Source organism: Pseudorca crassidens, chromosome 5 (genome assembly GCF_039906515.1).
Source record: "Pseudorca crassidens isolate mPseCra1 chromosome 5, mPseCra1.hap1, whole genome shotgun sequence".
In the NCBI taxonomy this organism is placed as follows: domain Eukaryota; kingdom Metazoa; phylum Chordata; class Mammalia; order Artiodactyla; family Delphinidae; genus Pseudorca; species Pseudorca crassidens.
In genome coordinates, this window is record NC_090300.1 from 84,883,676 (window position 1) to 84,901,504 (window position 17,829).

General features: G+C 40.8%; 1 pseudogene; it reads right to left on the reverse strand.

Moving 5' to 3' along the window:
• Positions 1-9,042: 9,042 nt before the first annotated feature.
• Positions 9,043-9,597, reverse strand: LOC137224508 (glycine cleavage system H protein, mitochondrial-like; annotated as a pseudogene).
• Positions 9,598-17,829: the final 8,232 nt, after the last annotated feature.

Below are 17,829 nucleotides of genomic sequence, written 5' to 3' on the forward strand. Positions count from 1 at the left end.
ATTCAGATTTTATAAAATTGGGGTCTCCATGTTATGGAGATAACATCAGCTCAGAGAAGTGTGATTTGTGAAAGACATTTTCTAATTTCAGAATATAGTTCTTTCACTACCCTTAACAAGCAGGCTTAGTCCTAGGGTATGATGATGGGTGACTGCTAGAATATCTTTGCTAAACTGACTTTTGATTAAGTGTTGAATGGTTCTGAATTGAGCATACCATTATTCACCAAAATGCATCCTAGAAAACATCAAAGGCAGGCATAAACTTTGGCTTTAGTCCTAATTAAAGGCATCTGTTTCCCAGGTGTGAGGTGTTTATCTTTGGAGGGAGGGAGAGAGTAAAAGCACAGAAGAAGCACACTAGAGTACCAAGAAGCAATAAATGCTTGAGTGGGTTCAGGAAAGTAGAAGAAAATAAGGGAGATAAAATAAGATGTTGTGGTGAAAATGAAGAGCTGGGAGAACTGCTCTGGTGTGCTTCTGTGCACGGTGCTGAACATAATACTAATGTGTGTGCCACATTGCCTGAGTTTTTAATTCAGATTCTTCCATTTTTCCCTTATTTTTTGTTTTTTTGTTTTTGTTTTTTGTCAGGTCCATATAACAATATTGAGTTTGAAAAGTGTACTTTTCGCTGCAACTTTTGAGCCCCAGGAGGGCTGATGCATCTCTGCACTTACCTGTACATTGCTGAATCTGTCTCTTCATTATTCATATTCAGCACTTACTTACAGGGAACCCTGGAAACAGGAAGCACAAATCTCATGCTTTCCTTTCCTAAAAGTCGAAGCAAATAGAAGCAGCATCGTTTGGCATACAACAAAATAGTACCCAATTTGGGAGTGATTGCAAATATCTGTATATTTTCCCAGGTTTTCCTGAGGTGTTTTGCCCTAGTGTCAGGGAACATAATGTGATGGCAACAGTGGGTGATTTGGGAACTAGAGAACTGTGTCCTAGCCCTCATTCTGCCTGTTCCTAGCTGTGTGACTTTAGGAAATTCAGTTAGTCTCTCTAGTTGTTCGTTTCTTTATTCACAAAATAAAGATTTATGAAGATTGCCTTTAAGGTTTCTACCATACTGGTTGTTTTTTCATAAAACTCATGATTCATTTCAATTCTTTAAAGCTTTTTTGGGTATTAACTGTGCGCTAGGCACTTCAGATAAGACAAATATAAGATATTATGGTCTCAAATAGCTCATCACGGGCGATATGCAACAGAAGAGAAATATCTCAGAAGAGAAATGTCTCAGATACCTTGTATCTGTATGGACAAGGGACCGATAAATCCTATCCTGGAGGACTAGGGAAGGTCTTTCTGTAAAGGTGACATTGGGGCACAATTGTGAAGGATAGATAAGTCACTATGCAGACCAGGAAGAGGCCATTTCATATTATTATGTAGCTCAAAAGTCTTCAGCCTGGATGTTTCCAAGCCTTCCAGGCTCTGGTAACCTCTTTACTTCAATATTGAGCTCCGTTCTCTGCGGAGGATCATCAAGCCCTTGACAGAAATGTGTGTGTGTGTGTGTGTTCATTAGGTAGGGGACATTTATTCTCTTCTAACTCATTCTACACTGAGAGATGCTTTGCAATTTTGCTGGCAGTAACCTTAGCTCTCAGAACCTGAAACTGTTGCCCTCAGCTACCTAGCCCCACCTTTCCTCTTACTTCATCTCTCCAAACACCATGCACACAAGGTTATTAAGCACAAACAACTTTTACTGAAAGTTTGGGGAAAGTGGAGGACAATTATTGATAGCAGAGGAGGACAACTTTATAGTAAATGTTGTTGTAGAAATCCCTATTTCAGAGAACTTTTTAGGGCCTTGCTTTCAATTACAGGAGCTTCTCTCATCTCTCTTCATGTCTCCACTCTTTTCCCTGAGGGGGTCCCATATAAATCCCCAAATTCCTAACCCTGATTAGACAGAGCAGTTCGGCTTCTCACTCTCACTCTGCTGTGCCCAGGTAGCTTGACTTTCTTTACTAAAAGAACCCACTAAAGGGGCTTCCCTGGTGGCGCAGTGGTTGGGAGTCTGCCTGCCGATGCAGGGGACACGGGTTCGTGCCCTGGTCCGGGAAGATCCCACATGCCGCGGAGCGGCTGGCCCCGTGAGCCATGGCCGCTGAGCCTGAGCGTCCGGAGCCTGTGCTCCGCAATGGGAGAGGCCACAACAGTGAGAGGCCTGCGTAGCCCCCCCCCCAAAAAAAAGCACCCACTAAAACTTAGTGTTTTAACTAATCAGTAGAAAAGAATTGGGGGCACATTAACCTCTGTGACTTATTGAAGTTAGAATCTAAAATAAGATTCACTTAAACCAGATAGATATCTTCCCTCTCATGTTAAAGTCTTACAGTGAGACAGTTCATGCTGTGGTGGCCCTGTTCCACAAAGTCTACAGAGACCCAGGCTCTCTCTATCTTATTGCTTCATTGACCATGACCTGTATTTTCAAGGTCACCCCATGATCCAGCATGGCACCTGAGCTCCAGCTGTTATAGCTGCATTCTAAGATGAAAAACTGAATAGTAATGGGGCAATGGGAAGACATAGCTTTCTCTTAAGGAAGGTTTATGGAAGCTGCCATGCCATTAGCTCAAATTAGCTACTTATATCCCATTAGCTGGAATTTAGCCTGATGGTCACACATCAGACATAGCTACAAGGGATAAAATAAAGCTACAGTTATCCTGGCCACATCCCCTGCTAAAACTTGAGCGTTTTATTGCTACAGACAGAAGAAGGAAGGGATATTCAGACATTTTAGTCACACTTTCTTTTTTATGACGCAGGAGGTGGAAAGTAAAGGCTCTAAGTAGCTTGTCGCTTGTCTTGATAGTGACTCTTTAATCCCGTTAACATGATTCTTTGTAGATCCTTCACAGTTTCTCCAGATTCCTCTTAAAAGATGGATATCAAAACTAGGCACAGAGTTGTAATAAGAGCCTCACCAAATCCTTAATCTCTGTTTAGTCACTTGCCAAATAGGAGCCTTTTCTTTTACCATCATTGGTATTAGAGTCCATTTTTTTAAAGAGCATGAATGAATTATCTGTTTTGACAGTATTGTTTTTTCTTCTGTTGTTATTTTTGCGTTGTGTGAGTTTAATACTCTTTTCTTTGAAGAATCTCTCATATATTCTTTTTTTAAATTAAATTTTGTACTGTTTCCCTTCAAGCTCTTTTTAATGAGAGCATTAAATCTGAACAAGAGCTAAATTGTAAGGGGTTTAACAGAGTAAGTATCATAACAGCATTAATAAGGCCATTCTGTGAGAGCCTGCTGGTTATATTTGGTGTTCGCCTAGATATAATCATTCCTTCATTCTTTTTTTCCTTCAAGAGATGTATATCGCATGCCTTCATTTTGTGTTTGTGCTGAGCACTGTACCTGCCAGGGCCAGGACATTAAAAAATGTCAAGAGACATGGATCCTGATCTCATGGAACTTACCTTCTAGTGGAAGAGATATAATAACAAAGACGAAGAAATTATTTGCCTCTTGTAATAGAAGCTCGAAAGAAATAAACAAAAAAGGGTTCTGCAATAGAGAGTAATGAGAGTAGAGCGCTACATTAGAGAGGATGATTTCAGCATAGGGCTTTTGGAATAGGCAGCATTGAAACTGAGGCTTGACGGATGAGATGAAGTCAATCATGGGAAGAATGTGGGGAAGAGCAATCCAAGCAGAAAGAATAGCAAATGCAAAGGGGAACAACTTGGGCCGTTGGAGATGCTCATGCAGGACAGGGTGGATGGTGTGTGATGGTATGCCAGGAGGGTCAGTAAGCTCTGCTATGATGCTTGCTTTCAAAATGCAAATTTCTTTCAACATGATTGATAGGGAACAATTTGATCTTTACATGGATTTTACATTTGCTTATGTGTGGTTTTGCCTGAGAGGAACACGAGGTAAATGCAGAAAACTGCACCCAGCTGAACCAAGCAGTGTCGGAATATACTAAACGCACATATGCATATACCTCAGACAGTTACCAGCTGCCTCAATTCACCATGTGTGTATGAGGCACACCCTTCCATCCATCAGGTATTATACCCTTTCCTCAGATTTCAGGTAACGCTCCTTCTGCTACTTAATAATTCACAAGCTGCAACTCTTCTGGCATCCTCTTTTACAAGCAAACTTCTAGTCTTTCTAGGGTGAAGTGCAATATTTATTGTAGTATATATGTATTTCTTAACCATTTAAAATGTGTAATTAAAACTGTGCCACCATTTTTATTAAGTTCTTACCTTTATTTAATGTACCACTGATGACATTTTTGAGTGTTGTGACCCTATCCCCATGTTTTCCATAAACTCTGTGGCTTTTATTGCATGCTTTTTATTCTATAGCACATTTTAGGAATCCATGTGTTGCATTAGCAGAACCTATGTACTAGGGGAGGTTGGAATAGGTATGGGGCAGATCCTTATACATAGCCTTACACACTACGTAAAGAACTTGTATTTTTTTCTGGTGGTAATGAGAAGCCGTCAAAAGTTTTTAAGCAGGGGAGTAACATGATACGATTCGTGTGGTGGTATGGTTTATGGTAAGGACTGAGAGTTGAAGCCGAGAGACTAGTTGGGAGCCTGTTGTAATGGTTCAGGTGAAAGGTGATCGTGATGTAGACTGATGTGGGAGCACCAGAGTTGGAGAGGGGTGTTTGGAGTTCAGCTATGGTTTGCCTTGTAGGGGTGCTTGTCAGCTCTTGCTTACGGCCAACACCAACTTCTAACATCCGGACTGCATCTTTGGCTTCAAACCTCTACAGTCCGTGGTTAATGTGGCCCCATCTATGGATGGTAAAAAGAGACACCATCCATTTCTGAGGGAATCTAGGCCATTCTGTTGTTTCTCTGCTCCAGTACTAATTACTATACAATGCAAAGTCACTTTCAAGAAATGAGAGTGCCCTTGAAGGTATCTTTTGTACTCAAAAATGCTAATTTATTTTCATTAATTTCTATTCTTTTCTTTTAAGGTACACTTAGGATTAATAAAATAAATTACAAGACACAGTGACTTGAATCCTGCGATGCTTAAGGAATTAACTGAAACAAAACCTTCTGAAAACTCTGAGAGGCTTGCCGAGAGGCCCATGATACCAGATGCCATAAACCAGACAGCATAAAATTCATATCTAGAAATACGAGAATAATAGGAGGATTAATTTTCAAAGTCTGAGAGGGATTACAGAGTAGTGGGGGAAAATCAAAATGACCCTTAAAAGAACAAATCTTGTCAAACTAATCTAACTTTTTTCCTACAACAGTATGAAAGTTATAAGGTAGCTCGGTGCTTATTGTGCTTTTGATTAGGCATTTGAGTGGCATTTTCCTCAACAGTCTGGGCAAAGTGATTTTGAACATTTTCTCCCTGGGGGGTACCTGGAGCAGAGAGAGGCCTAGCTTCACAGAGTTCCTGATGAGTCCAATCATCAGGGGAGGGAGGGTTTAGTTCTGAGTAGATGGAGAATAAAATGTCTCTATTGAGGATCCACTTTATGAGTAAAAGCGGGGCAGGCCAGTCTGATCATGAACATCTACAGTTATTGAATATCATTAAGGTAGGAAGGAGTAGACACGGAGATCACGACTGGGTCCTGTAACTCACCTGTCACTCTACTCGGTATATTGGGTTTTGAAGGCTGGGCCTAGGGTGTGAGTAGTGGGGAATAGGATGTCAAAGGCTGAAGACCCAGTGCTTCTTGGGTTTAGTCCATTATCCTCTGTCTGAAGGAGCAGGGAACACTGTCCTGGAGAATCAGATGTACAGAAAGGTTGGGACTGGGGATGATCTTGACATGCTTGTAAGGTGAACTTTTGTTTTCCCCCAATGCAGTTGCAATTAATTAATCACTAACAAAGTCAGGCAGGATAACAAACTACCTTAATGAATAAATAAAAGTCATTTGAAATTAGCAATATCCAATTACATACAGATAAAGTACAAAGGTTTTTATAACTGTTCGTATTCTACAACAGGGTAAAAGAAGGGTAAATACTGCTTCATTTATTCATCTCATCTTTTTCATTGTTCAAGTTTAAATTTGGAATTGTGATTATAAAACCTGGTTTAAATCATCCTTGGTGACAATATTATATAATTTGCAAAATGGGTATATTTTTCATAAAACAAAAGCCTTTGGGGGAATAAAATAAGTAACGATTACAACTTATTAAACGCATACTATCTGTTAGACCCTGTGTTAAGCATGTTTTTAAAAATTAATTTATTTACTTTTGGCTGCCTTGGGTCTTCGTTGCTGCATGCGGGCTTTCTCTAGTTGCGATGAGCAGGGGCTACTCTTCATTGTGGTGCATGGGCTTCTCACTGCGGTGGCTTCTCTTGTTGCGGAGCACGGGCTCTAGGCATGTGAGCTTCAGTAGCTGTGGCTCACAGGCTCTAGAGCACAGGCTCAGTAGTTGTGGTGCATGGGCTTAGCTGCTCCGCGGCATGTGGGATCCTCCTGGACCAGGGCTTGAACCCGTGTTCCCTGCATTGGCAGGCAGATTCTTAGCCACTGCGCCACCAGGGAAGTCCCAGCATGTTTTATTCATTATTTAATTTAATTTTTCTTCCCTAGTATAGGGATTAGGAACCTGAGGCTCAGAGAGGCTCTATAACATACTCAAGGTATGTTGTTGTTTTTTTTTCCAGCATTGGCTCTATTTGAAAGAACTACACTTGAGAAGGTACCATGTTTGAACACCCACACTGCATCAGAGAACCCCAGAATGGGGTACTAAAAATAAACACTCCTCCCCAAAATACACACAAGTGCGCTCATGCACACACACACACATATGCATCCTCTCAGTCCAGAGTTGGGAAATGGTAATGCTAAATGAATTCTGTAATTAGTTCACTCCACCACTAAAAGAAAAAAAAAGAAAAGAAAAAAAGAAAAGAGGCCTCTTCTCTGAATACTGTGAACAGTTTTGGAAGTGGTACCAACTATTCATCTCTTCCATTCTTCTGAGGACCGGATAATTTTAATATCTGGGATTTTTTTTTTTTCTTGGGGACAGAGGTAGCTTGAGTCAGATGTGATATTTATGGCTAGTTTTGAACTATGCTTTGGCTCTAATGCTTTCATTTTTTCTGGGAGAATCAGAGGCTTACTGTTTGGTCTTAGGAGTTGCGTGAACCGTGGAGATGTGTAAGGGTAATCCTGTCTGTGATCAGGTTCAGACCAGTCGTAGTAATCAGCACACTGCATACCCTGTCCCACCAGCTCCTGTCCGTCACACCAGAGCAGACCCTGATTGGTCCATCTCCTGCAAGGCTGTTACAAGGAAGCAAGAACTGCTTGCTGGCATTGTTATTTCCTGCCAAGATGCAGTAGAAGGAATAGGGGCAACAATTATTTGTTCAACTGTTTTATCTTTTTGCTAGAAACAGGATTTTGATTTTAAGGGTTTGTTAGCCCTTAGGAATAAAAATATTCTTTTAGGTAGGTCTTGCTGAATAATACAGAGGTATATTTTATTAATGATATTAAAATATATCAGATCTAAATATAGTCACTATGATTTTACTTCCAGCAGTACCTTCTCCCTGTCCTCAATCCTGGAGAGACTATCCTAACATAAGAGGCCGTCTTCTTTTATTTTTCGTCATTCTACACTTATTAAGAGATTATGGTTACAAAGGGAGCCTTAAGAATTCTCTTTCAAGTAGCAGAGCTGGGGTTTGAACTTGAGTGTAGCTAATATTGAAGTCCATGTTCTTAACCGTTATCCACTTCTACCTCCCAGCAAAATGACTATTCTTTAGGCTTAGATTTTAGATTTAAAACTAGGAGTTGAAGCTTTTATTCACTGAATATTAGTAAAACCAAAACTGAACAACGTTATATGAATATCTATGCTTATAAAACCTTTATGTAAATTTATGATCATAGTGACACACATACACATACACACACATATATGTCAAATGCAGGGGTTCTATCCTGCCACTTCCTGCTAAAATAGAATGTGTGTGGGGTGTGTGTGTGTGTGTGTGTGTGTGTGTGTGTGTGTGAATTAACACTTCACCTGGTGGAAGTTTTGGAAAACAATAACATTTTATTTGTAAAAGTACAACTAGAAAGATTTGTTTAATTAATCAGAGATTGGTTTAAAGCTGAACATCTTTTTAGCATTTTTCTAAGTACACTTGATATGAAAGCAAGGGAGCTTGTTTTTGTTGGAATCTCAAGATATGGGTTCTCATCTGGCAAAGTAGCCAACTGGCTGGATGACTTTGAGTGATCATCTTACCTTTATACAGGATAGTAAATTTTGAGAGTTAGATTAGAATGCTTCTAGAGTGACTTTGAACTCTGAACATTAATACATTTGTGAAAATAATCATCTCTACCGTGAAACATATAGGGTTCTCTCTTTAACTGAAGAAACCTATTATGATATAAGCAAAAGTGAGGTTTAGTGACTTACTGCCATAAAGGAGAATACCACACAGGCAACTTTGAAATGGCAGCACATTAGGGAAGTGATGTTGTGTTTTTTTTTTTAAGAAGTTGAATATTTTATTATTAAACTGTTTCTTATTTTCCTGCAAGGCTGTTGCTTCACTGTATAAAAATAGCACCAGCAAACACAGTATATTGCAAAATTAAGAGAGTAATGTTCTTCACTGGACACTATACAACTAACAAACTTTTCTCCACTGCCATTTATTTCCAGTGGCAAGTTCATTGAGTATTTTGACCCAAATCCGGGGATAGCTGTAAGCAAGTTACAATATTATATAAGGTTAAGATAACAATGTTATCCTTGAATTACATAATTTTTATAACTAGTTTTACCACAGATAATTTCAGGAATTCTGAGTATTATAACTGGAGACTAGCCTAAAAATCACAGGCTGTTGTGAAAAAGATGCATAGCGTTTATCTGAAGTCATTAGGAAGTTAAGGGGTATTTTCTTCAGGCAACACCGTTGCAAGTAGTTTCTTTTGCTAAAAGTTGCTTTTTAAAAATCTATCCATCACTAATTTAAGACAACTATTCTAGATTAAGTTGTTTCAAACTAGTTTATTTAGGGGTTCCATTTTCACTCCTCAATAGATTTTATGTATTTCTCATATGCTTCTTCACTCATTAGTTCATCTAGTTCTGAAGGGTTACTGAGTGTCATCTTGATCAGCCAACCATCTTCATAACAAGATTTGTTGACAAATCCTGGATTTTCTGCTAGAGCTTCATTAGTTTAGTTACTTCTCCTGATAGAGGAGAAGAGAGTTCACTAGCAGCTTTCCCACTTTCCAAAGCACCAAATTCCTCTTGTTTGTTCAATTTTGTCCCAACTTCAGGCAGACTACAGTAAACAACATCTCCCAAAGCTTCCTGTGCAAAATTGCTGATTCCCACTGTTGCAACACCGTTTTCTGTTGTTACCCATTCATGTTTGTCTGTGAATTTACGACCCAACAGCAGAACGGGACCGGTGCGCAGCACCTGGACGGCGCCCTCCCGCAGTCTCCAGGGCCATGGCGGGCAGGGCGCGTTAGGCGCAGAGATGGCGCGCAGGCTGCAGACCGTGGCCCGCACGCTCCGCGCCACTGGCAGCGCCATGTTCGCAGCGGAAGTGATGCTTTTGATTGCATATGAGTTGGGGTCGGAAGTTCTTAGGGTAGAATATCAGAAGTGGGTGAATCTTTGAATTAATCGATTTCTGAAGGCAAGTGTTGATGTCAGTGAGGGAAGGTTGTAGACGAATAAGGGAGTGTTATGTGAATCACAAGATGGTCTTGCTTGTAATTGTATAGCTAACGGGCTCAGTTGTTGTACTTCTCACCTACATACTGTATTAGTCTGGGTTGTCCAGAGAAAATGTGTGTGGTATATATTTTTATTATAAGGAACTGGCTTATGTGGTTATGGAAGCTCAGAAGTCCTAAGACCTGCAGGAGGCAAGCTCGAGACCCAGGAGAGCCAAAGGTATAAATTCCAGTCCTAGTCCGAGCCTGAAAACAGAAGACAGATACCCTCAGTCAGAGACAGCCAGAGAGAGAGAGAGAATTCTCCCTTATTGCTCTTTTTTGTTCTGTTCAGGTCTACAATTGGATGAGGCCCACCCCACCCCTCCCACATTGGGAGGGCAATCTGCTTTACTCAGACTACCAATGCAAATGTTAATCTCTCACAGAAATACTCGCATAAACACACCCAGAATGTTTAATTGGATATCTGAGCACCTGTGGCCCAGTTAAGTTGACACATAAAACTAAGCATCACACACACCATTTTGTAACGAACTGCACATTTCTGTGCGACTTTTTGGTGACATGAATTGTGACTCGCTAATAACTAACATTGCAACTATACAGTTGACCCTCCATATCTAGGGATGCATCCATTTATATAAGGGACTTGAGCATCTGCAGATTTTGGTATCTGTAGGGAGTAGGTAGCAGCTGTCCTGGAACCAAGCCCTCACAGATACTTAGGGATTACTGTATGTAGTAAGGACTTAATACATGTTTATTAAAGAGTGAATGAACAAATGAATGAAAAGAAGTTGAAAGAAGGCTCTGGCATAGCTTAGATTGGGGCTGGGTAAGTGTGGAGCTTGGTGGAGGTTGAGGTTTTGCCTTATAGCAATTTCATTTCATTATCTTTTAAGGAAGGGAGAACCTTTCAAAATTGCTCCATTTAGTGTTGCTTATTTGGATAGATGTGACATTCCAAAGTTGATATTCCTTAATAGCTGTGATTAGCATATCTGAATACTTCTCAGAATACTTCTGAAGCATTTTTCTTTTGTTTGAAGTTTCGTTACAATTTCGACTGGTAGTTTGGAGAAGCCAGGCTAGAAGTTTTATTCTTATCCTTCTTGCTATTTGAAACATCATTGTATAAATGGATATCCCTGGCATGGGGTATCCTTTCTTCCAAGGACAAGAATCAGTTCGAAGTTCCTATAATTCAGAAAACAGAATTTGAAGTACAGTTTATGATTTTACAAAATTCTGGTAGGCCCCATAAGGAAACAGATTCTACTCAAGGTCTGCCCTTAAGCATAAATTGAGTTTAATTTGCTTGGCCAAGCTTTTCTTCATGCATACTACATAAGGAAACTTCAGCTCAGCTAGGACCTTGTCACAGTGCTCAATTAAAAGTCTGAATTAATAAAGCTGTCTTAATTGGTCTGACAGAACTAGCAATATGACCTCATCACCCAGTTACACCTTTTTGATCCTGGATTTAAATTTCCATAAAGGACAGAGAGGAACTAGCAAATTCTTGTTTTCTTAATAACATACCGCACTCACAGTTATCACATTCAGTGCCTCACCTCACAACTTTATCTACCAATCTAGAGTATGTTCTGGAGCTCGTTAAATTAACTTAGCTATCAAAATGCTAAGCTTGATAGCTCATTTATCTTTCTGTCTCACAACTCGACATTACAGTGTGACGGTGATTGATCTTGCATCTTCCAGGTACCATATAGTATAAAAACTAAGAGAAGATTAATTAAAATCTGTCTTACCCAGACAGGTTTTTAAATAAGTTTTAGATTTACACTATATATCAGCTGAAGCAGACAGAGATTCTAAGACCAGGAGCTCTGTAACACCAATTGGGTTTTTCTTTTATGTAGCGTATATATGCAGTAGTCGTTCCTGATGACCATTATTATTCTTTCACGTGTGCTGCATACCAAAATGAGGCAGAAAAACCCTGCCACAAATGTCCTCTACCTGCCTCCATCTCAATGTAGTGTAACGTATAGCACACACAGAAAATGTGTTGTTGCACAAGTATCTCACATGCACAGTCATCACTACTTAAAAATTTGTTCTGTATTTTTTTTTCTATGAATTTGAAAGTTTGAGAAATTGTGAGTATGGAGGAAAGTGATGTCTAAACCCAGCACTGGGAAAGAGGAAAAACTCAATTTCTGTCTCACATTTAAGGGAGAGTCTTTTAAGAATTGGTGAAAGGTATCTTAAAATAATCATAATTGTAGCTACCACTGAGAGAATTACTGTGTCACATAATTTATTTACATTATTTCCAATCTTTACAATAATTTTAAAAGGGTAACAATTATTGTGCCCATTTTACAGATGAGGGAACCGATGTCCTAAAGTGTTAAGTTCCATCACCAAAGCCTAGTGGTTAGTAATCAGCAGAGTTGGGATTTACATTACAGGTGGGTGGTTTACTTGGCTCCAAAGGCACCTGAACCATGCTGCCTTCCACCTCCCTGGAGCAGCAAATACACTCATACATTTTTTATCTTAGGCTGTTCAGGCTGCTGCAGCAAAATATCAGAGACTGGGTAGCTTATAAACAAAGTTTTAAATTTATATCTCACAGTTCTGGAGGCTAGAAGTCCACGATCATGGTGCCAGCGTTGTTAGGGGAGGGTTCTCTTCTGGGCTGCATTCTTCTTGTTGTGTCCTCTCAAGGTGGAAGGGGCTAGGGATCTCTCTGGAGCCTCTTTTATAAGGGCACTAATCCCATTCATGAGGGCTCCACCCTCATGACCTAAGCACCTCCCAAAGGCCCCACTTCATCTTTGGGAGTTAGGATTTCAACATATGAATTTAGGGGGTGACACAAACATTTGGACCATGGCCACACGATAGCAAATTTTTGAGAGCCAGTAGAATATTTGATTCATTGTAGGCTGCTCAAGCTTAAGCTCCCTTGTTTCTTCCGTGGGATATGCTACATCTTCAAAGCAGCATCCCTCTGTAGTCAGCCAGGGAGTTCTTTATGGACTTTAGACCCCAAATTATTTAATAGTTGTAATAGGTGAAATTCTCTGGTTCTCATTCAAATGTTATAAGTTCCTTGACAAGAAAATAACCAAGCCCTATTTTTTTTGACACTAAAAATGAATAGCTGAGCTGTCCTTACAAAGGTTTAAACGTGCAGTCCTAAGATTCTTACATATGAACTGTAAAGGAAACACTATTAACACTATCAGTCATCCCTCTCCGTTACAATCGTAAGCACTCACCATATACCTGGAATGATTATACTGACAACAGCTATAGGTTTTCATTTTTCAATTTAAGCCTTCTTCTCTAATTTTTATCCAGAGGGAAAGCAAAGGAAAATAAAGTTTAATGAACACATAGTGAGTAGTAAGCAACGTTCCCTATGGCCTAATTAAAGTCAAGTATCTAACTGAATTCATCAAACATCTACTGAGTATCTTCTGAACATCAGGCTCTGTGCTAGGCACTTTGATGAACACAAAAATTTTTAAGATGCAGTTCTTTTCCTTTTCCCAGTCTAGTAGGAGAATATGATTATGTTGCAGGAAGGGGGCCTCCTTCCAGGGCCCGAGAGTGGGCTCTTGTCTAACACTTGGAAATGAATTGTCCGAGGAGACACGTGTGGACAAAGCAAGAGACTTTATTGGGAAGGGGCACTGGGACGGAGAGCAGCAGGGTAAGGGAACCCAGGAGGACTGCTCTGCCACATGGCTCGCAGTCTCAGATTTTATTGTAATGGGGTTAGTTTCCGGGTTGTCTCTGGCCACTCCTCTTGCTTGTGTCCATATTTGGTGCTTCAGGGTCCTTCCTGGTGGCACATGCATCTCTCAGCCAAGATGGATTCCAGCGTGATAGATTCTGGGAGGTTGGTCATCTCCTCCCTCTTTTGGCCCCTCCCGGAATTCTCCTGGTTAGTTTTCCATGGCAGCACCATGTTCTTTACCAGGACCTCCTGTGTGAGAAACTCAGGCAAGCAGTTATTACCCTGCCTGACCGAGGCTGGTGGTTTCAGTCCAAGGTTCCCTAACAACCATGTCTGCACAAAAACAAATAGGTAAAATAATCACTCAAGGACATGATCCGTGAGAAAATGATTTTCTTCAGTAACCTGGACATTTGTCTCATTGGCTGATTCTCGAGTTAGAATTTGGATGAATATCCATTGGATAGTGAATCAATCCTGGCCCCTCCTCAGAGCAGGGTTTCACCTGAGGGACAGTGCTGGTCAATAGCCATGATGCAGCAGGGGAGCACGACAAATCGCAAGGTTTTTGTCTGGAGGTAGAAAAACAGTCCCTAAGTTCCCTATATAGACAGGGATATGATAACATGTACAGTTTGGGAATCTTTGACCTTTGGGAGTTGAGTACAGTTCTAGCCCTCTGGGGTAGGCAGAATGCTAAAGATAATCCCCTGTCCCCACTCCCAAAAGACTTTTATCTCCTGGGTATTCAATCAAATACTAATCTAGATACTGCAGTGAAGGGATTTTGCAGATGTAATTAAACCCCCAAATTAGCTAACCTCAAAATACAGAGATTATCTGGGTGGACCTTTATCAGATGAAACCTTAGAAAGTAGAAAGTTTTCTCTGGCTAGCAGCAGAAGAGGAAGTCAGAAAGATGTAAGCACCAGAGGGATTTGATGCACTGTTGCTGGCTTGAAGATGGGAGGAGCACGTGACAAGGAATGGAGGTGATCTTTAGAAGGTGTTAAGAGGCCCCTAGCTGACAACCAGCAAGAAAGTAGGGACCTCAGTACCACGATCACAAGGAACTGGATTCTGCCAACAACAAGAATGAGATTGGAACTTGATTCTTTCCCTAGGTGGCTGTATGAGAGCCCAGCCTGACTGATACCTTGATTTCAGTCTTGTGATGCCCTGAGCAGAGAACCCAGTGGAGTCTGCCTGCATTTTTGAGGTACAGAGTTGTGAGCTAATAAATGAGTATGGTTCTTTTTTTTTGCGGTACGCGGGCCTCTCACCGTTACGGCCTCTCACGCTGCGGAGCACAGGCTCTGGACGCGCAGGCTCAGCGGCCATGGCTCACGGGCCAAGCTGCTCTGCGGCATGTGGGATCTTCCCGGACCGGGGCACGAACCCGCGTCCGCTGCATCGGCAGGCGGACTCTCAACCACTGCACCACCAGGGAAGCCCAATGAGTATGATTTTAAACTGCTAAGTTTGTGGTCATTTGTTACACAGCAATAGAAAACTGATATGCCATTAAAACCCATGGGAGTTCTCTGTCAAATACCTCTAAGCCAAGGAGACTTCAGAGCCTCTACACTCATTTATTCTCTGATAAATGGGAAAATTGAAGCCTTGTTTTATATGATAGTCAACACAGAGTAAAAGAAAGATCCTAAACTTTGGGGTCTCACAACCTGGATTCACGTCCTGGCTCAACCCCTCCCAGTCTTGTTGGCTGTATCTGCAAAATAGGCTAACCCTCTTTCATTGAGCAGGAACATCATGAAGATGAAATGAGATAATCATATGTGGAATATAGTAAGTGCTCGATAACAGCTATCCTTAATGAGATTATTCAGTTTAATGACTGACTTTCAGCATCTCTTTTTGAACTGTGTAGCTTTGTGGAGAATCTGGTCATCAAGATGCTGATAGCTAGAGACCTCCCTATCTTAACCTTCTCAGACATAATGGGAATAGGTGGCGAAGGGTAACTTCTTTAAAATATCCCCCCAAAGCAGGAAAGGCCGTCCATTTCCCTGTTATTGAGGATACTTTGTGCAATTGGTTTAATCTGGGTGTTTACTAGGTGCTGGATGGTCAGGATCTGGTATTGTTTCATTTTCTGAACTGAGGCCTGAGTTAGTTTCCCAGTGGGTGATGATAAGGTTTTATTAAATGTGTATTTAATAAAAATACACATTTAATTTTATGTGTATAAACATAAAATTTTATATTTATACACATATAAAGGAAAGAACTATTTCTTGAATTATCATAATCAGTGAGTGTCAGTAGAATGTATCTCAGTACAGTTTGAAAACTGAAGAAAAATATAGTAGGAGAATTTTTCTTTATCTCTACCCTGGAAATTCCCTAAGCAGTCAGTGGGCCTCAAAGTGCTGTCCCTAGAACTTGTTCAAAATGTCAAACTTGGGCTCGACCCCAGGCCTGCTGAGTTAGAAGTTTTGGAGGTAGGGTCCAGCAATCTGTGTTTTAAGTAGGCCTCTTTGTGATGCATCTCAGACTTAAGGGCCCCTGCCTTAAGGGGTGACTCCTAGCATCTCCCAGAAATTTTAAGTGAAATTTTCATGTGTGCAAAATGATGAACACAACCACAGAGAATTAATGAGAAATATAATGAATGATCCAATTCTGTGAGAGACTGAACACCATCTCAGTTGATGTGCCTCCTAAATTTTGCATGTGTATTAAAATTTTGTAAAATAAATCACTGTGTAAATGTATCAGGAAACTAGTTTTTTAGAGGAAGAAAAAATTAGGTGGCAAATTCTTTTGTAAAGTTAAAACTCTGATTTAACGGTTTTGTAAGCAGATTTTTATGTACTGAATTTTCTTAGGAGAAGGCAGAGTGTATCTGGTAGTTTTACGCATTGGAAATGCTTCTGAAGAAATATTTGATTAGTTGACATGGGAGTCAGAATATGCTAGGTCGTAGAAAACTGAGAAAAATTGCCATTTTTACTGTAAATGCTTTTAAAATGGAATTTGATACTTTTTCTATAGTTTAATTTCCCAACCTTTTTTCTCCTCCCTTGAAAAACGTGGTACAAAGAAGCGTGAAACAGAGTGGTTTACTGGCAAGAATGTGGTCCAGTGCACTTGGCTCTCCCACTTATTGGCTCTGTGACCTTGGGCAAGTTCGTTACTCCTGGAGGTGGTCAGGTTGTGGTCAAGCTCTCCAGGCTAGTGTTTCTCAAACTGGAGAGCGCATCAGTATCACTTGGCGAGCTGGTTGGAACACAGATTGTCTGGGGATGGGGTCTGTAGCAGTGGCCCTTTGCTGGTGTCACTGCTTTAGCTAATAGTCCAATTTTAGGTTGGGCTGGGGAGACTGGCTGGTTGCTGTGTTCCATGACCCGCCTCTAGGAATATGGCAGGAGGACAAATCACCAACTGGCTTAAGGAGCCACTTACTAAGAAAATCCCTATGTTCAAGGGAGAGACTGTGCCTTTCTTCTGAACAAAAGCAGGTGATACTAGGAGGTATCTCTGTAATACTTTGTCCGTCAAGGTTCTATGGATAAAATGCATGCACAGTAACCTTTCCAGCACTATTGCAGCACAAGAGGTTTGTGTCTTTAAACTATACATGAAATTGTTTCAACGAATCAATTGACAATACTGTATAATGCAACAGTTTCTTAAAAATGACATAAATTGTAATTTCCCATTTAAAATATTACTTTGAATTGGGAGATTCTAATTTATTGAAATTAAATTACCAAGGAAAAAGCAGAGAAGTAGAGTAAAGGTGTTTGCTCCAAGGTCAAAAGCATGTTGGGTCCTTAGGCATTTGTAATATAAAAACGTAAGCTCCTGTGACTAGGGTCCTAGCTGTGATCCCTTTCCTGTCTCTCACAGTATAGTATCAAGTGTCCTAATAAGAAATTATAATAGCTAACATTGAGTGCTCATTGTGTACCAGGCACTGGTCTAAGCACTTTCCATTTACCAGTACATTTGATCTTCATAACAACTCTTTGATGTAGATACTGGTCTTATTGCTGAGATGTGGAGGGTTGAGTTATTTGCCCAAGGTCAGGGAGTTGGTAAGTGACAGAGCCAGGGTTCAAACGCAGGGGGGCTTTCTTTTTTTTTTTGTGGTACACGGGCCTCTCACTGTTGTGGCCTCTCCCGTTGCCGAGCACAGGCTCCGGGCACGCAGGCTCAGCAGTCATGGCTCACGGGCCCAGCCGCTCCGTGGCATGTGGGATCTTCTCGGACCTGGGCATGAACCCGCGTCCCCTGCATTGGCAGGCGGACTCTCAACCACTGCGCCACCAGGGAAGCCCAGGGGGGCTTTCTTGAGAGCCCACATTCTAAAGCTTGTGCTGTATCAGCTCTTGTAGC